Source organism: Symphalangus syndactylus, chromosome 20 (assembly GCF_028878055.3).
Source record: "Symphalangus syndactylus isolate Jambi chromosome 20, NHGRI_mSymSyn1-v2.1_pri, whole genome shotgun sequence".
In the NCBI taxonomy this organism is placed as follows: Eukaryota; Metazoa; Chordata; class Mammalia; order Primates; family Hylobatidae; genus Symphalangus; species Symphalangus syndactylus.
In genome coordinates, this window is record NC_072442.2 from 14245603 (window position 1) to 14266787 (window position 21185).

Genomic DNA, 21185 nt, shown 5'->3' on the forward strand with positions numbered 1-21185 from the left:
GACATGGAATACAATGGAATTGTGCCCCCTGGAGTTGTATAATGCAGCAGTCTCACCAAAGATGTGTGTGTGTGTGTGTGTGTGTGTATCTATACACTTATAAATATACGTAGAGATATATATGTGCATTTTTTCTACTGCCCCCTTTTTTCAACCAAAATTAGCATATTATATACAATGCTCTGCATCTGACTTTTTTTCACTGAGTAATATATTTTCATACTCATTTGATGTCAGTTTATAAAATGTCCTCATTCTTTTTGATGATGATGATGATAACGGTCTTGGTGTGGCATCACAAAGGAATAGTAAGTGACCATTGTCACTTGTGTTCCAGGGATTGTTCTAAGCATTTGCATGTATGGCATTCATTCCTGAGCGCTCACAGCGACCCCATGAGATAGACACAGAGAGATGAATATACTGAGCCACAGTCACAGCTGGTATGTGCTCACCCTCTGAATTAAAAAAGAACGCTTCCCTGGTTCCTTCTAGTACTTGGATGGGTTGTGCTGTACATTTAAATATTTTCTACGTTTGGAATTCTTCCTGCAGTAACTATGAGACGAGGATCCAACCTTGTTTTTCTTTGACGGCTCCTGTTATTCCCAGCACCATTTCCCCACTGTCTCCAGATGCCGCCTTTCCCACACATGAAAGTCTTGAAGGATTTGGGCCTATTGCTAGACTTTCTTTCTGTTTCATTGTTCTGTCCCTGTCATCAAGCGTCAGTGCCATACTCTTAATTCCTGAGGTTTTAGAATCTGTGCTAATATCTGGTAGAGTTTTATTTCTTCATTACTTCCCTTTTTCAGAAATATCCTGGATAGTCTTGGCTTGTTTATTTTTCCACATTTTTTTATTGTGGCAAAATATACGTTGCATAAAATTTACCATTTTAACCATGTTAAAGTGTACAATTCAGTGATATTAACTACATTCACACTGTTGCATTACCACCACCACTACGCATTTCCAGGGCGTTTAAATCTATTTCCAGGCTGGTCATGGTGGCTCATGCCTCTAATCCCAGCACTTTGGAGGCCAAGGCAGACGGATCACTTGAGGTCAGGAGTTCGAGACTAACCTGACCAACTTGGTGAAACCCTGTCTCTACTAAAAATACAAAAATTAGCCCAGCGTGGTGGTGGGTGCCTGTAATCCCAGCTATTTGGGAGGCTGAAGCAGGAGAATCACTTGAACCTGGGAGGCAGAGGTTGCAGTGAGCTGAGATCGCCCCATTGCAATCCAGCCTGGGTGACAGAGCGAGACTCCATCTCAAAAAATAAAATAATAAAATAAAATAAAATAAATATATTTCTAGAACTTTAAAAAATCGTCACTTCTCAGCCTTTTGGCTAAGATCTAGTGCAGACCTTTTTTTTATCATTCCAAACTGAAATTCTATACCCATTAAACACTAACTCCCATTCTCCTCTTCCCCAAGTCCCTGGCAGACACCATTCTGTCTGCAGGAATTTGACTACTCTGGGTAGCGCATATAAGTGGAATTGTATAATTGTATAATATTTATCTTCTGGTATCTGGCCTATTTCACTTAGCATAGTGTCTTCATCCACATCCACATCATAGCATGCATGTATCACTACTTTATTCCTTTTTATGGCTCAGTAATATGACACTGTATATATGTACCACCCATATATATTTGTTTATCAGTTCATCTGTTGATGGACACTTGGATCTCGGGTTGTTTCCACCACTTGGCTATCGTGAATAATGCTGCTATGAACACTGGTGTACTCCAGATTAATTTCAGAGTCAGTTTGTCCAGGACCAAACAAAACATTCTTCTATTACTTTTATAATTACCCTCTCACTTCCCCAGTTTCCCCTCATGCCTCCCAATGGTCATTCATTATCTTGTTCAATCCCAACATGCCCCAAATACCTTTCTGGATGTATCGTCCATCACTGCAGTGCCGCCTGTGGTTCTGCCTGCCCTTGCCTGCCTTCCCATTCCTGGCAAAGCTGTGCAGCTGCTCTCCAGGCATTTACTTGGAAAGCCACTTTCCTTTGCTCGCTGGCTTCATTGGTCCTAAGGGACTTTACTGGAACTTCTGGTAATAAATTCCTCTCCTTGCACCTACCTGCCGGCCCTACCTGCAAACTGTACCTGCCTCCAGCGTAACAGGGTTCTCAGGCTCCTCAAACAAGCCCTAGCTTGGCTGCCCCGGAAGGCCCTCCTTGCCAGCCACCTCCAGTACTGGTCCCTCTGGGGAATCTTTCTGCCTTTCTTGTCATAACTTCAGTCTGCTGGCCCCCTTTCCCCTGCCACTTTGCCCCTCCATCCTGTTTGAGAGACACCTTTGCTCTTTCCTGATCTGTCTGTGGCTATCCTCAGCCTGGGCACAGGTGGCACACCTCTCACTTCTCCACCACCCTCTGCACATAGCACACTGTTTTCCATATAATGGGTGCTGGTTTGAATTGGGTTAAATCAAGATCATCTCCCTCTGCAGGCTTAGGAACAAATAAAGCAACCAAAACCCTCCTAGGCACAGGACAATCTTGCCACCACTCCTACCCTCCTGGCAGCTCCTGGCAGACCTCAGGGAATTGTAAATAACACCATCCTGTTGGAGACCTGAGACATCCAGGCAAAGCCTGCTTCCCTGAAGGTCCAGCTTTGTATTCTGATCCTGTCTACCTGTAAGGTCCCCTATGTGTGCTGGGTCCCTGTGCCTGAGCCACCACTTCCCAGTCCAACTCTGTGATGAGTTCTGACAGCAGGTGGGGAGTGGGTTACAAACGGGATCTAATTCATGCCTAGCTCACTGTGTGGTCAGCTCTTCACCCTTCAGTTGCAGCTCTCTTGCCAAAAAGGTCTCTGTGGCCTGATTTTTTGTGAACGTGTGCATATTTATGTGTTTCATTGCATTTCATGTTCATCTTAATTGTTTCTTTCTCTTTATTTCTAAGCATTTAAAATTCACTTATTCAACAAATGTTTTCTGGGCACGTACTTTGTGCTAGGCTTGTGCCGCAAATAAGACAGGCAAAGTCTCTTCTCTCTTGGATAGGGAGTGAGAAGCAGGCAATTAACAAGGAAACAGAAATTAGCACAATAATTTCAGAATGAGAAGTGCTAGGAAGAAGAAAAAGTAGAATAATATGACAGAAAATGATTTGGGAATAGGTGGAAAATATTTTAGATTTTGGTATTAAACTTCTCTTCTCCCTAAACTTTGCAGACAGTTGTTAAAGACAGAGGGAAACTTTCCTACATCAATGAGTCCACCTTGTAATTTAAATAATTGCCTTTTTAATAGTCTCTTTACTTAGTTGATATTTGAATGTTGAACTTTTTAAAAATAAGCTGTTTCTTGGAAGAGAATTATAGAAATTTAAAGTTTATTCATTCAACGAATACTTGTTGATCTCCTACCACATGTTGGCATTGTTCTAGGTGCTGGAGGGACGGTAAAGGGTGAAACAGATGAGGCCTTGTTCCATGGAGTTTCCAGACAATTCTCTAGAAAGAAATAAACAAAATAACTTCACATGGTGTTGGGTCCTATGAGGAAATAAATAAAGCAATGGGTAGGGAGGCAACTTTAGAGAGATTGGTCAGAGAAAGCCTTTGTGAGGAGGTAGTATTTGAACTAATAGTTGAAGGAGGATGAAGATACAGAGAAAAGAGAACTCATACATTGTCGGTGGGAATGTAAATTAGTACAGCCTCTATAGAAAACAGTATGGAGATTTCTCAAAGAACTAAAAGTAGAACTACCATTTGATCCAGCAATCCCACTACTGGTAACTTTTAACAGTATATACCCAAAGGAAAAGAAATCAGTATATCAAAAAGATACCCGCACGCGTATGTTTATCGTAGCACTATTCACAATAGCAAAGATGTGACATCAACCTAAGTGTCCATCAACAGAGGATTGGATAAAGAAAATGTGATTCATGTGCACAATAAAGTACTATTCAGTCATTAAAAAAATCAAACAGCAGCAATATGGATGGAATTGCTGGAAGACATTACTCCCAGGTGAAACAAGCTGGAGACAGAAAGACAAACACTACATGTTTTCACTTATAAGTGGGAGCTAAATCATGTGTACACATGGATGTAGGGTGTGGAATAACAGACAATGGAGACTTGAAACAGTGAGGGGGCCAGGCACGGTGGCTCACGCCTGTAATCCCAGCACTTTGGGAGGCTGAGGTGGGTGGATCACCTGAGGTCAGGAGTTTGAGACCAGCCCGACCAACATGGTGAAACCCTGTCTCTACTAAAAATACAAAAATTAGCCGCGCATGGTGGTGTGTGCCTGTAATCCTAGCTACTCAGGAGGCTGAAGCGGGAGAATAGCTTGAACCCGGGAGGCGGAGGTTGCAGTGAGCCGAGATCGCACCACTGCACTCCAGCCTGGGCAACAAGAGCGAAACTCGGTCTCAGAAAGAGAAAAAAAAAAAAAAAAAAAGAAAGCGTGAGGGGTTAGGGGGAAGTGAATGATGAGAGACTACTTAATGGGTACAATGTATTTGAGTGATGAATACCCTAAAAACCCTGATTTTACCACTGTGCGATCTATGCATGTAACAAAATTACACACATAACATAAATTTACATAAATAAACTAAAACAATTTTTTTAAGTTAGCAAACAGCTTTTTAAAAAGAAGAATAAGCAGATACCCCACATAGTGAGTGGACAAAGAACATCCCAGACGAAAGGAACAAACAGCATATGCAAAGGGCTTGAAGAAGGAAATAGCTTGTTTTGTTTAAGAAATGACAGAGGGCTGAGCGTGGTGGCTCATGCCTGTAATCCTAGCACTTTGAGAGGCCGGGGAAGGTGGATCGCTTGAGCCTAAGAGTTTGGGACCAGCCTGGGCAACATGGCAAAACCACCAAAATTAGCCGGGCTTGGTGGTGTGCAGCTGTAGTCCCAGCTATTCAGGAGGCTGAGATGGGAGGATCACCTGAGTCCAGGTAGTCAAGGCTGTGGTGTGCCGTGAGCATGCTACTGCTGCACTCCAGCCTGGATGACAGAGTGAGAACTTGTCTAAAAAAAAAAAATTAATTAATTAAAAAAATAAATGAAAGTGATGATAGAAGATGGTGGTGTAATGTGAGGTTGGAAAAGCAGACCTAGAACATACCACAGAAGGTCTTTTAGGTGACAGCAAGGGGGTTCAATGCAGTGGGAAACCGTTGGAGGGATCTGACCTGCATCCCATAAAGACCTCTTTGGCTACGGTGAGGGAAACAGACATTTTGGGGAGGTTCCAGAAGTCAAGGTGGAGGAAGAGCTAGTCTATAAGGCGGACCCCCTTTGTGAAAAATCAACCTATGAAAGAAGCCAACATACAAAATATACTCTGGAAGTGATCAAGGCTCCCGAGAGCAGCCGGGAGGTGGGATCTCAAGTCCAGATGCTGAATGAGTTGGGCGATTGTATGGGACAGAACCAGAAGCTGATGAGGGGCCCAGGATGCAGATCAAAGAGATGGGATGAGCAGGCAAATGCCATTTCTTTTCATTCCGCCTATTTTGCTTGAGTCACCGGTTTGGTGAGGGGAGAGTTTCAACCATCTGCAAGTAATCCAAATGCTTTTACTAACCTGCCTACCCATCCACACCCCCACCAAAAAAAAAAAAAAAAAAAAAAAGAAAAATAAGAAGCCAACCCCAGAGCTTGTACGCCTGCATTCTCCACAATCATTTCTCTGTGTTACAGCTCTTGTCATCTTACATTATACATGAATAACTAATCAACCAAACACAAACCCACTGATGAAAAAAACGCATGTTGGATCTAGAATGTGAGCAGGGTAAAGAGTAATATTAATTTCACTGGCAAATAACAAAATGGGAGCAAACATGAGGGATGTTAAGACAAGACTTGTGTTTTTGAATGCTTCTGGGAATGGAAACTCTCCAAGAATCAAGGGAAAGGGGAAGAAGGTTGGTCGTATTTGGAGTGCACTAATACCAATTCTTTTTTCTTCTGGTATGCATATGTGACTATATGCAACATCATCCGGGGTCAGGCCAACTGGTCATTTAAACCACCATGCTGTCTGCCTCACCTAGTCGAACAGTTCATATAATCATCTTCCACTATTCCTTAATGGACATAGAGGTGTTAGTCTTAATGCACCAACCAATATTGCGATAGGCTGGAACAAAACCTTTTGCTCTTTGAATGTCCACAGTGAGTAACACTATGCTAGGTATGTAGTAGGTGCTCAATAAATGTATATTTCACACACTTCCTAAATGAAATCTATCTCTTCCTTCATCATTTTCCTGAAAGATCTTTCTTGACCACTAAGGATGAACTCCTCATCTCCATATCCAGTGAGTGGTTTAGAAATGTTTTAGTCTTCCTCCTCCTTGACTTCATAATGGCATCTGACACTGCTGTGACACTTCAGTTGTCTTCTGTGACTCTGAACTTTTCTGGTTCTAATCTTTTCTCCCTGATGGCCGCTGTACCCTGACCTCCAATGATTTCTTTTCCTGTTTCTGCACTTGAAAGTCCATATTCCACAAGGCCTCTGCTTTTCTGTCTTGTCACTCTTTCTTTATGAGAAATTAATTGTATCTCATTTCAAATCAATGCATGTATCTATCATCCTCTGTCACATTACATGCAAAGTATCTGCTTATGGACCTGTCTGTCCAACTAGACTTCAAGCTCCTCAAAAACAGATCCCTCACTGTGTTCGTCTCTGTGCCTCCAGTACCTGGCACAGAGCTGGACACTCAGTGAATGCTCCGTACACACGGGCCCAACTGATCCATTCTCAAATTATGCTCAGAGTTGGTAGATTGGGCAGAAATTATTACCCCCATTATATAGAGAGGGGACCCCAATGCTCAAGGAGGTAAAGCAAACATTAGAAACATGATTCCTGCGACTGGCTATGGAGACTCCGTGTAATAATCATTCTGGTATTGCCAATTGCAAAAGGACTGTAAAGCTAATAGAGATGCTGTCTAAATACCGACATCCAATCCTTTCATGCTCTTCTGAGCAGGCTTGAATTTTCCAGTGCCTCTCTTAAAATACAGCCCGCAGGACTGAGCATAAAACTGCATGTGGCCTGACCTGCCAGCACACGCTGGGAGTATTGCTTCCCTCCTTCCACACTCTGCTGTGCTATTAATAGAGCCTCAGATTGCATTAGGGTTCTCAACAGCCTCCTCGCGCTGTAGGTTCACATCAAGCTGGTGATCAGCTAACCCCCCGGGTCTTTCTCATGCAATGCCTTCTGTCAGGCCAGGCCTCCCCAGCAGCCACTTGGGCAATGAATGTTTTTGAATGCTGATGATTATTTGTGACTTAGACTAGAAGGTGCAACACCAGATCATGCCCTCCTTTCTCATGTGGCATTTTGCTGAGTGGGTGATGGGGTCTTAGGGGTCCTGTTCAGGACCCAGAGCTGTGGCCAGCCACTGGGGGCCACCAGCATCATCGGACCCACAAAAGTAAGAGGATGATGGTGAAATTAATTTTCTGGCTCACTTCAAATTATTCTTATGTTCATCCCTACTCCTCTTGGATTAGGTCCTTTCTTGGTCTTGTTCTAATGCTGGGTGTTTGTATGCACAGCCTCTTTTCCCTCCCACCCATGGACACAGCCACATTTTGATTTCTCATGCCCTTTCCAAATAGTAGTAGTATTTTTAGCATGAATATCTTGCTCAGAAATTGGCTGTACAGTCTATCCCCTATTGTCTTCACATCTAATACTTTTCTTTTTTCCCTCTGCCTCTCCTATGCATCAATACCACGTTTGGCTACATAGATTTGATTTTGACCTATTTGAATTCTCCTTTCACAGATGACAGCCCTTTCTCCCTCTCCTTCCTTCCCTTCAATTAGTTTTTTCAGCCACTTGGAATTAGCTGATGGGTACTTGTAGAAATTGCAACGTGGGCTACTGTGGTGGGTCTCAGTGTCAACTCCAGGAAACCTCTGAATCTGGGGGGCTCTGGTTTCAGAATCTGATAGCCAGGCCCTGAACTCTGGAATGTGGGGCTGTGACATGAGACGTAGCTTCTCTTTGCTCGGCCAGTAGAGGGAACTGAAATGTGAGGCGCAAGAAGGCGTTTCCTCTGTTCGCCAGACGAGGGCGCTCATACCCATGGTCCTCCAAAGTTGGAATTTCTCTCCCCAAAACAAATCTTGCCGGGTTGGCCTCCTTGTAACCCAAACATATGACGGGATGACATTACAGCTGTGCTACTGATTGCTGCTTTGACCGCCTCCTATGCTGTGTAAATGGCCAAAAGCAAAGAATTATTAAAAAGCAGGCCCAATGGTGTCCGAGCTCATGTGTGGTTTGTGGGTCTATGTGTTTGCTGCTGGCAAATTCGCGAGCAGATGGGACTCCAAGGCAAGGCGTGGAAGTGATGATGGGAATGTTGGAAGTTCACAGACGTAACTTGTAGAGTGTGTGAGGCCGGGTGCGCGGACCCTGCGTATCTGCAGCTGTGATACTTAGATTTCGGTTTGGCAAGGCAGGTCACGGTGGAGATGGGGCAAGCTGCAAGGGGGGTGGAGAGGAGGAAGGGAAGGTGACAGTGGCCCTCTGTCAACTGTTTCCAGGTGGAGTTGAAAGGTGTAATCATTTTCTTCTGGGGGCCTTGGCACCTTTCATCAAGACGAAGTTGGTGACTGGTTTAAAAAGAAGATTTAGAAAATTAAGCTCAAGGGGCCAAAGGAGAAATGGTTTCCAGGTGGAAAGGGCTTGACAGAGTGGTGCTCTTGTGCTGTGACTCCAAGCTCCGTGGAGCATTCCAGTGGCCCACCGTACTCCCACCCCTCCAGGCGGCCCTGGGAGGCAGCCAAGTCTAGGAGGCAAAGGGCTCCCTAACTGCCAAGCAGTGAAGATGTTTAATAAAATATTTACCTACACGTTTAAGAATAATGATGACAGCATGACAAACAGTGGTGAAACAGCTTTAGGGGACATGGAAGCGCAGCCCTGGGATATTTTTAATGAGAACGGTGACTTCCTCTTTAATTCCCAAGGCTTGTCTCTTGGGCCTACCATACCCACACTGGTATCACAAGATACCGCCCATGATTGGGGAGGGGGCTCACCAGACTGGCCTAGGGTGTCCCCTGCAGGAAGCTGCCACATGGAGAGGCTACAGCCAGCCTCACTCCCAGTCCTAAGCTATTGCCCGCCTTTTGCAACTACTGAAGATTACAGCTTTCTGATCCCTGCCCCCACCACACCCAGAAGGGTCCTCTGTTGTGGTCATTCAATAAATGATATTTCGTAATTAGGAATCTAGCTCTTTCTTATTCAACTAGACTAATAGGCACCCTATGCCCTGCTTGGGTGTGATAATTTTGAGTTGGAGACAAGGAAAAAGGAGTGGATAAAAGGGAGTAAAAGTCTTCAACCACAACACTAGATTTCAGCTATGCCCCATGTGAAAATGGAAAAAAAAAATTGGCTAAACACACTTTAGGTTTGTTTTTCCCTCCTTTTGGGAGCTTTTTGCATTTTCCTCCCCAATTTGGAAAAAAAATGAAAGAAAACAAATTTCTCTATCATTTAAATAAAACAGACTTTTATGTCTCTAAATATAATACATCAAACAATTTTAGGAGTAAATAAATTATACATAAAGATACTTGTTTGTTAGATCACTAAAGGCTGTTTGAAAAATAGAATTTTGCCGGTGAGGTGCCTCACACCTGTAACTCCAGCACTTTGGGAGGCTGAGGCAGGTGCATCACCTGAGGTCAGGAATTTGAGACCAGCCTGACCAATATGGCAAAACCCTGTCTTTACTAAAAATACAAAAATTAGGTGGGCTGTGGTGGCACATGCCTGTAATCTCAGCTACTCAGGAGGCCGAGACAGGAGAATTGCTTGAACCAGGGATGTGGAGGTTGCAGTGAGCTGCCATTGAGCCACTGCACTGCAGCCTGGGCGACAGAGGGAGACCCTGTCTCAAAAACAACAACAAAAAATAAAAATATAATTTCACTTTCTGTCAGCCTCACATCCTCCATGGTTTTGTGTGTTTATTTTTCCAGATATTTTATACCTCCAGTTATGACTCTGTTAGAAAGATACCATCTTGGGGCCAGGCATGATGGCTCACCCCTGTAATCTCAGCACTTTGGGAGGCTGAGGCAGGTAGATCACCTGAGGTCAGCAGTTCAAGACCAGCCTGGCCAACATGGCAAAACTCTGTGTCTACTAAAAATACAAAAATTAACTGGGCCTGGTGGCGGGCGCCTGTAATCTCAGTTACTCAAGAGGTTGAGGCAGGAAAATTGCTTGAACCCAGGAGGCAGAGGTTGCAGTGAGCCGAGATCGTGCCATTGCACTCCAGCTGGGAGACAGAGTGAGACTCTATGTCATAAAAATAAATAAAGATACCATCTTGGCTCTCTCATATTATACAGATCCAGAAGAAAGACCAACTTAGGATCTCTATGCACATGATTATTTCATATTTTTTTGGAAGAAAATAAACTAGTGTTGAATTTAAGAACATGCTCAGAAGTCATGATTTTTGAGGAAGGAGGCTATTTATTTAAATTGATATAAAGGACCATTAGTTTTAGACCTATAATTTATACTTGGTGAAATTTTCATAAAAAAAAAAAAAAAAAACTCATTTCCCTAAATATTTTCTAGTAAAAACATGGCTTGCATTTTTGATGCAAAGTCCGCCACACTGTTTTTAAAAGTGAGGCTTATGAGACCATGGGAGAGAGATAAGTGAACAGCCTCTTTAATAAGAGAGGCGTCCAGCGTGGCGGCGAAATGCAATACCAAAAAGTAAACAAAGAGCATCGTGTGAAAAAGAGCAAGTTGAAATGAATCTTGCTTTTCCTATTTGAAAAACATGCTCATGGTTGTTAGTAACTGAGTCAAGACATTTAAATCATATATACTTTTATATCTTGACAGTGACCTTTTATAAGTGTACAGTGGGGATAAGAAGATGAGCAAAGCCGGCCGGGCGCGGTGGCTCACGCTTGTAATCCCAGCACTTTGGGAGGCCGAGGCGGGCGGATCACGAGGTCAGGAGATCGAGACCACAGTGAAACCCCGTCTCTACTAAAAAATACAAAAAAAAAATTAGCCGGGCGTGGTGGCGGGCGCCTGTAGTCCCAGCTACTCGGAGAGGCTGAGGCAGGAGAATGGCGTGAACCCGGGAGGCGGAGCTTGCAGTGAGCCGAGATTGTGCCACTGCACCCCAGCCTGGGTGACAGAGCGAGACTCCGTCTCAAAAAAAAAAAAAAAAAAAAAAAAGAAGATGAGCAAAGCCTTGCTGCAGAAAAAGCATTTCAGTTAATTGAACATGAAATGTGTTACCATCTGATAACATTAATAATATGTGATCGCTACTTTGTATCTAATATGAAGTTCATTTGGTTGGAATCTAAAGCATTCTATAAATGTTAGCATATGAATCCTGTTGCAAACCTATAAACTAAGCAGCTCTATTTTGGTGCATTTTGAAGTATCTCTGTGTTAGTTATCTACGCTGTGTAACAAATTATCCCCAAACTTAGCAGCTTCAAATAACAAATATTTATTATCTCAGCATCAATCAGGAATGGCTTAGCTGAGAAGTTTTAGTTCAAAGGCTCTCATTAAGTTGTAGTCAAGGCATTGGCCAGATTAACAATCATTTGAAGACTTGATGAGGGCTGGCAGATCCACTCATAAGGTGTCTAACTCACAATCCCAGCAAGTTAGTTTGAGATGTTGACAGTAACCTCAATTCTTTTCTACACTGGTCTCTCCATAGGGCTGCCTGAGCATCCTCATGACATGGCAGCTGGCTTCCCCCAGAGCCAATGATCCATGAGACAAAGCAAGACGGAAGCTACAATATCTTTGGATGATCTAGCCTTAGAATTCACCCACCATCACTTCCTTCACATCCTGCTCCTTAGAAGCCGGTTACTAAGTACAGCCCACACTCGAGGGGAGGGCAATTCAACTCCATCTTTTGGAGGAGTCTTAAAGAATTTGTGAACATATTTTAAAGGCACCACGATCCCCTGTTTACATAAGGACAGTAGAAAATGATGGTGGCTTACCTGCTCAAGGTCAATGAACTACTGGTAAGACCCCACCTGGAAGGCGGCAGGCTTTTTTATTTATTGTAAAGCAAAATAGAAAACCCACATTCTTGAAATAACTGCACATGAATCCCAAATCTGCCTCTTTAAAATGTCCAAGACCTTCTAAAAGCGGCAGGACGCTTTCCGTTTAGAAATGGATGAGATGGACACTAGACTGGAAGGGTCAGCCTTTGATTAAGAGTCAGCTTTCCTCTTAATCAGCTCTGGGACCCTGAGAACAAAAACACTTTTCTGAGGGATGGTTTCCTCCTTTGTAAAATACGATGGGCTATCCGAATGGTTTCCAAAGTTGGTGGCCTTTAAGGTCCTCTGGGGAATTAAAAACTCACTGATCTTGTGTTATATCCACAATGTCCAGGAATCTGTACCACCTAAAAGCACTTGGGGACTCTGGCACCCTTTTTTGCAGACAGTAGGAACTGCTGGGCTACATGATTTCTCATGCTTCCACTTGTAACATTATTTTATTTATTTTATTTATTTTTGAGAGGGAGTCTCTCTTTGTCACCCAGGCTGGAGTGCAGTGGCATGATTTTGGCAACCTCCGCCTCCTGAGTTCAAGCGATTCTCCTGCCTTAGCCTCCAAAGTAGCTGGGATTACAGGCTCCCGCCACCATGACTGGCTAAATTTTTTTGTATTTTAGTAGAGACGGGGTTTTACCATGTTGGCCAGGTTGGTCTGGAACTCCTGACCTCACGTGATCTGCTCACCTCAGCCTCCCAAAGTGCTGGGATTACAGGCGTGAACCACCATGCCCGGCCAACATTATTTTAACTCTCCCCATCAGACTGGGTATGCCCATGTAAATTGTTGGTTCTCCATCTTCACTACAATCACGAGCAGAATTTTTAAAAAATATGATACCTAGGGCATTCCCTAGGAAAATAAGTCATTCTGGGGTGGAACTCAGGTACCATCATGGGTTGTTGGCGTGTTTTCATCAGTACATTTAAAACTAATCATGTTTAGCCTTATTGGCACATTAGAATCACTTGGGGAGCTTTAAAAAAGCCCACTGCCCAGCCTGTCCCCCAGGCCAATTAAATCACAATCTCCTGGGAAAACCAAGAATCAGTATTTTTTAAAGCTCCCCAGGTGATTACAACATACAGCCAAACTGACCTGTGTTTGCCACATTTGAGATAATTCTAATACTAATTCACCTATAAGGGATTATTCAGAAAAAAAATCGCAACATTTAGGTGCCACAGTACTCTTAAGAAAAAAATGCATTTAAAGTGGAAGATATTACAATTTTGAAATGAAAGACATTAAAAATTAAATGGAACTAAGTTCCATTTCTGGCAATATGGTAGACTAAGTAACTTGAAAATCCTCCCATCATAAACCACCTATAAATACTGGTCAGAATGTAATAAACACCTATTTAAATGAGCTCTTGGGACAGTAAGCAAAGGCTCTCGGAGTCAGGAAGAAGAGGGCATGGTATGCAAGTAAGCTGAGGTTCAGTTGGTCCTAGGCAGGTTTGCTGGTGTTGGGAACCTGAGGTTTGAGAATCAAAATAGGAAGGAGACTATGCTTAAGGTCCATTAAAAGTGGGAAAACGGAACTCAGAATCCCCATAAAGCTGGAATCCCATAAAGCTAGAACCTCCTGAATCACTAGAGAAATAATCACTGGAAAAATAACCTCCCCAATGTCACAAGGAGACAAGAAAATGTGCCTGTCCTGGCATGGGTTGAGGGTGGGGAAAAAAGGGCTTTACTGAGAATTTGAGATTATAATGTGATATGGTCCAGGAACCCCAAAGCTGAGAATGAATACAGAAATACAGACCCAATGCCAAACTATACAATGTATGTGGATATAATCCTCCACAAGCAAGATGTGGCAGACACAAAGGTCCCAAGAACCTCGGGTAACAGAACTATCAGGCAGACTATAAAATAAACAAATTGAAAATTATTAAAGACACAAAGGAACCTTTGACACCATGAGAAAATAACATAACACTCTTAAAAGGGTAGATTTTAAATAGAACTAAATAGAATTTCTAGAAATGACAAATATAGTCACCAAAATGAAAAGCTCAGTGATGAGTTAAACAGCAGATTAGACAGAGTCGAAGAAAGAACTGCAGATGGATCTGAGAAAATTGCCCAGGAAGCAGCAAAGACAAAGCAAAGGAAAGTCTGACAGATTCAGAGTATGCTGGATAGAAGGAGAAGATGCATTATACATTTCATATAAGTACCAAAAGACAATGAGAGGGATACTTCATTTAGAGAATCCCAAGATTATGCATATACAATGAGTATTGAATCAGATAAAGAAGAAGAAATTCATACTTGAATATAGCAGAGTAAAAATGTAGGAAGCCAAAGACAAGGAAAAAGTCTTAAAACCATGGAGAAAAGACAGATTACCTACAAAGGAATGACAATTAGACTCATAGCAAATGTTTCAGAAATAAAGAATAGGAAGACATGGTATACTCAGAAAAGTACAGGGTAAAATAACTGCCAATCTCGAGTACTACACCCAGAGAAATCATCATTTGGGAATGAGAGTGAAATATGACATGTTTGTCTTAGCAGAGAGAGTGTACCACTCACACAATCCCCTGAAAAAAACTAAAGGTTATGTTTCAGGGGAAAGGGTCTATATCTAGAAGGAAATTGGTAAATATGGGCAAATCTAAACGATGAATTGGCTGTATATAAAATTACAATAGAGATTAAAATTAGGGGTATAAAAAGTAGGTGGATCTAAAAATAACAAGCAACAATAAACATAATGAGAGGATGTAACTGAAGTTGACTCATTCTTAGCTTATTGGATAGTTCTAGGGCATTTGATTTACTTTAGATCACATGTACAGGTTAAAATTGTAATCACTGAAAGAGTAGAAATAGAATTTACAACTTCTGGCCAGACACAGTGGCTCACACCTGTAATCCTAGCACTTTGGGAGGCCAAGACAGGTGGATCACTTGAGGTCAGGAGTTCAAGACCAGCTGGCCAACACGGTGAAACCCCATCTCTACTAAAAATACAAAAATTAGCTGGGTGTGGTGGTGGGTGCCTGTAATACCAGCTACTCGGAGGCTGAGTCAGGAGAATCGCTTGAACCCAAGAGGCAGAGGTTGTAGTGAGCTGATTGCACCACTGCACTCCAGCATGGCTGACAGAGTGAGACTCTGTCTCAAAAAAAAAAAAAAAAAAAGGCCTCGGCCACCCAAAATGCTGGGATTACAGGTGGGAGCCACCATGCCCAGCCAGTAGGATTTCTTATACATTGCTAGGAGGAGTAGAAATTGGAACACCACTTTGGAAAACAGTTTAGTATTACCTTGTAAAATTTTACATTCACATATGTTATGACCCAGCAATTACTCCAAATAGAAGTTCTGATCTATGTGCATCAGAAGGTAAGAATGTTCATGATAACACTGTTTATAATAGCCAAAAAAAAAAAATCCTGAAAGCAACCCAAAGACTTGTTTGTGAGAGAATGGCGAAACTAAACTGTGGCACAGTCACATAATGGAATATTATACAACTGGGAGAAAGAATGAACTACAACCAGACACAAAAATCTAACTTTGTTCCCCCCATCCCCCCAGGGCCCTGGCTAGAGGATCTAATTGATTCTTAATAATTTCATATTGAGTAAATTATTAAGCCTCAGAAATTTTTCATAAAGTTTCAAAACAAAAAGTAAAACAACGAATATTAGTCATTGATATGCATGATAAAACTTTTTAAAAAGCAAAATCATAACAAATACAAGATTCAGATTGGTGGTTACTTTAGAGGAACAAAATAGGGAGGAATACATAAGCAGATGTTACATAAGTCAAGTCACTGTTTCTGTTTTAGTTCTCTGGTTGAATAGCAGGTTTACAGGTATTCATGATATCAGCAAATAAAATAAAATAGGGCCATGAGTATACACAATGATGATAGTGTGTTATACTAGAGATTGTGATTAATATATTTTTGTGCCCCTAAGTTGTGATATTTTGTGATCTTTAAAAATATCAGCAATCACAATAAATGTAAATGGACTAAACTTACTAGTTAGCACAATAAATAATGAACCAGAGCTAGCTATATGCTATTTACAGGAGACTGAACAAAAAATTTGGGACATGGAAAGGTTCAAAGTAAAAGGAAAGAGGGAAAGAGAAAGATCTATCAGTAAAGGGCTAATTAAAAGAGCAGTTACATTTATTACAGATAAAGTAGACTTTAAAGCAAAAGGCATTAGGGATAAGTATCTTCTGTGCCAATATTACAGAAATAATTCGCTAGGAAAATAGCAAATCTAAGTTTGTATGCACCTAATAACAAGGCCTTAAAATACACAAAGCAAAAAGTATGGGAAGCAGAAAATGCATAGTTATAGTGAGAAATTTTAACAGTTCTTTTTGACGTACCTGACAACATACTTTTAAAATTTGAGAGAATTACAGGAGAAACTGGCAAATCTAGTCATATAGAAACTTTAATGTACTTCTATAAAAAGCAACAGGTCAAGCAGACAAAATATTAGTAAGGCTACAGCAAATCTAGATAATATAATTAATAAGTCTGATCTAATAGACCCATATAAAATGCTATACTTAAAAATTAAGGCATATACATTCTTTTCAAATCTACATGAAATATTTATAAAAATTGACGCACCAAAGCAAGTTTCAATAAATAACAAAAAATCTGCTTCACATAGATCACGTTCTTTGACCTTAATTCAGTTAAGTTAGACGTTAATAACTAAAGAATAACCTCAAATACCCCCCAAATACACCTGTATTAATTCACTGGTCAAACAAGAAATCGTATCTGAAATCTAATTTTTTTTTTTTTTTTTTAAACAGGATCTTGCTCTGTCACCCAGGCTGGAGTAGTGACATGATCATGGCTCACTACAGTCTCAACTTCCCAGGCTCAAGTGATCCTCCCACCTCAGTTCTTGAGTAGCTGGGCCTACAGGTACACGTTAGCACGCCTGGTTAGTTTCTAGAAAAGTTTTCTTTTGCAGAGATGGGGCCTCACTATGTTGCCCAGGCTGGTCTCAAACTCCTGGGCTCAAGTGATCCTCCCACCTTGGCCTCCCAAAGTGCTGGGATTACAGGCATGAGCCATTGTGTCCAGCCTAAAATCTAAACTTTTTTTACCTCATTGATAATAAAAAGTCTGTATATCTTGTGGAATATGGCTTAAGTGGCATTTAAAGTGAAATCTGTAGTCTTAAATGTTAAAATCAGAAAACAGATGGCTAAAAATTAATTACCTAAGGCACCAATTAAAAAAAAAAAAAGAGCAATGGAATAAATCCAAAAAGAGCAGAAGCAGAAGGGAATACTATATGATATATATTAACATTACATTATGTATTATATTCTCATATACTATATAATAGTATATATTTTCTATTGTGCCATATATAAGAATATAATATATAATAATGTATAAGAACAAAACTTACTGGAACAGAAAAAGAAACAATATTGAAACTAAAGTCTGGTTCTTTGAAAACACTAATAGAAAGTAGAAAGAAAACACTAGTAAAAAAAAAAAGATCTCTGGCACAGCTGATCCAGATAAGAAAAAATACATATAAAATGATATTTGGAATGAAAAAAATAAACATTATGGATAGATACAGCAGAGATTAAAATACATTAAGAGATAACTATGAACAGCATTTTGTCAACACATTTGAAAACCTAGATGGTATGGATAATTTCCTAGAAAAATATAGTGTACAAAAATAGATTCAAGAAGAAAACAGAAAACCTGAAGAGATCTACAAGCATTAAAGAAATGGAATCAGTAGTTAAAAATCAACCCACGAAATGTCTATCCCAGACCCAGACAATTTACCTGCAAGTTCTACCAAACATTCAAGGAACACATAATTCCAACCTTATACACACTGTTAGAGAAAATGAAAAAAGAAGGAACATTTACCAGTTCATTTTATGAGACCAGTATAACCAGACAAAGGCAGTACGAAAAGGGAAAACTGCAGCCAATTTGACTTATGAACATGAATACAAAAAGAATCCTAGAATGAAATTAAATGTTGGCCATCATTCATTCATTCATTCATTCATCCACTCACTCATTCAGTCAATCATTATTTATTGAGCATCAACCGTGAGCCAGCAGGCACTGTGCTGGTACATGGAGAGCAGAAAGGGACGGGAGCTTCTGGCTTAGAGGAGATGGGCAATAAAGCAAATGATCATACAGGGTAAGGTACACAGAGGACGTTCTGGTAAGTTACACAGAGGACGTTCTGGTAAGGTAACGGCATATCAAAGGGCATTCGACCCTGTCAGAGAGGTCTGGGAAAGATTTCCGGGCACGTAAGTGGAGTAAGGGTGGATGTGGGAAGACTGTTTTGTAAGCTGTTGCAGGGCCTCAGGTGGGAGATCTGGGATGCAGTAGCAAGAAAGATGGATTTGAACTTGGGCTTCCTTTAGAAAGGCTAAGTGGAGATGTTGAATAGGAAATTGACCAGAGCCTGGAGCTCTTCAGGAAGGGTGGGGCTGGAGATTTCAATTTGAGTGGCATCAACATGTGTTTAAACCCATCCTGGAAGATTGAGTTTGAAAAAGGAAGTGTCCAACATTGTCTTGGGCTGTTGAGACTTTCAGAGGGTTGAGGACTGATATTGTGCTGCTTGAATTCTCCTGATGCAGGGGCTACATTGAGTGAGCTGGAGAAAAAAATGCATAAAATAATAATAATAATAAGCTATTACAAATAATGTAGTGCAAAGGGGCAGCACGAGAGAATTTTTTTGGACAATGAAACTGTTCTGCGTCTTGATTATGGTAGTGGTTACATGACTCTATACATATGTCAAAACTCATACAATTACAGACCAAAAAGAGTAAATGTTACCGTATATAGATTAAAAAATAAATGAGTAAAAACAATGTAGTAATGGAGACTTAAAATCCAGTTCTTTCTAAGCCACTGACTTTGTAACTGCAGCTCTAGCCCCTCTCTGGATTTTAAATCAGTTCTATAAGTGTCAGCTTGTGGAGGTCTATACCAGACAGGAAGCGCCCCCAACTCTCACCTTGTGAGGGACAGAATAAACATGCAGGCAGCAGAGGCCACATGGCACTGGACTGATGGTCAGAGGGTGGGGGTGGGGTGTAGCCTGGTGAGTTTGGCACCTCTGAGACCCTGATGTATAATGAGGGGATTAGGTTAGGAAAGGCCTTTCTACCTAGGATGGCCTGTGGTTCTACTGTAAAACTCCCAAACACAATACAATTAGCTCTGTTGTCTGCATTTTGTTTAGAATAATCAATCATAATAAACAATCATCATAACAACTGGCTGTTCAACACATGAGACCCCAGATGATTTGGGAAGGAGCTTGGAGTGACAGGAAATGTTCGGGTTTGTGGTTTAAAGCCTTAGAGCACCTTCCCAATATGATTATATTGAGTAGTGATTGATAATAAACACGACTCAGATTTACAGTGAAAAAGGAACTTTTACAACGTTGGTTCACTTCAGCCTCTCACCTTCACCCCATCAATCCTGTCAAGGAGGAATTACTGCAATTTAGGGAACAGGGAGATTGAGGGTCTGGTCACTCAAGGCTACTATGGCTGGTGTTGAGATTTTCCAAATATTCGATTTTTCCAAAGCCCACAGTGGATTTGGTACAGTTTTGGTGTTGAGTGTATCCCTTTGTCTCCTAATCCTATGAAAGTTAATGGAAAAGTGTTAATTGGGCATCAATTCATGCTTAACATTAATCTCAGTATTTGACGAACCACAACTTTATGTTGCCCCTCATGCCATATTAACTCAGTTTATTGCAACAATTTAAAACAATACAGATTTAAAACAATATGGGTAATTGTATCCATATTGTTTCAAATGCCCCATAAATTGAAACCAGCCCGAATTTGGGCAGCCTGGAATCTGCCAGAGAAACTTTCGTGCGATGCCTTTGGAAGGCTACAGACATTGTCTTTTTGGAGTTTTCAGTGCATGAAGGTATGAAACCGCATTTATTAAGCACCTACTGTATGCCAGAACCCGTGCTGCACAATACTGCTGCTGCTAAGGTGGGAGTGATTCTGAAGCCTTCTGCCACCCCAGCTACCTCTGCAGGTCGTGAGGTGTGTTGGGCTATTTCAGTGTCATGCACTTTATTATCCTGGCATACAAAGGCTGGGTGAGAAATAAAATATATAACGAACGGATTACACAGGGGTTTCCTGAAATAACCACCCTTCCCAGCCATCCCAGAGACACCCCAAAAGTACTTCTCGTTATATACAAATATTTGCTTTGAACCTCAATCATGTGACCTTGACTTCTATAACCTATCCTACTATATTTTTAAAACACTGTATGATTAACGCGGAAACCCTTCCTTCGGCACTTTCTCGCCACTGGAATCGCGTCAGTTTCTCAAAGTTCCAAAATAACCTTTCCCGGGCACGGATTGGTACCTCTACTGAGGAAGGGCGGGGAACCGCGCAAGACATGCCGGTGTGGAGCGAGAGCCAGAGAGAACTTCCAGCGCAAAAGGAAAATAAAACTTGTGGCTGGTGTTTGTGCAGGAGGGTCTCCGCCATCCTGAAGCCCCCCGATCCTGGGGGGTCTCTGGGGCCGTCAAACGAGCGCCAGGGTGTGGGTTTGCTCCCGACGTCCTTGACCTAAATTTCTGAGCGGTGGCTGGAAACAGGGCACAGCGGAGGGCGGGCGGCCGGTGCCATCCCCGGATCTCGGCGGCAGGGGCCGGCAAACTTGAATGGAGAGGGCGAACTAGAGAGGGTGGGGGGCGTCTTCTCCCTGGTCCGGGTGAGGAGCCGCAGCGAGCTCCCCGCGCCTCCCCTCCCCCGATCCACCCGCCCCCCGCAGCCCATGTGATCCAGGGAAGTCGGGGTGCGCTCCCCCTCGCCCTGCGCCCTGCCGGCCGGGAGGCGGGGTCCCCTCGGCCCGCGGGGTTCGCGCGCCACCCTTGTGGGTCCGGCCGTGGGGGGCCGAGTGTGCGCGCGCGGGCAGGCGGGGGCCGCACGGGGGTGCGTGACGTCACCGGCATTGGTTACACGA

General features: G+C 42.1%; 1 long non-coding RNA gene across 3 annotated transcripts; it reads right to left on the reverse strand.

Moving 5' to 3' along the window:
* Positions 1-3410: 3410 nt before the first annotated feature.
* Positions 3411-21147, reverse strand: LOC129469583 (uncharacterized). 3 transcript variants are annotated; one of them, XR_008653074.2, is made up of 4 exons: positions 20582-21147; positions 19640-19821; positions 18613-18813; positions 3433-3496 (listed from the first exon to the last, which is right to left on the reverse strand). It is a non-coding gene; the product is annotated as an uncharacterized lncRNA (long non-coding RNA). The 3 variants fall into 3 exon arrangements; XR_010117988.1 differs by lacking the exon at positions 18613-18813 and having other exon boundaries at positions 3411-3496; positions 20582-21145; XR_008653073.2 differs by lacking the exon at positions 3433-3496 and having other exon boundaries at positions 18109-18813; positions 20582-21145.
* Between the last annotated feature and the right edge of the window lie 38 nt (positions 21148-21185).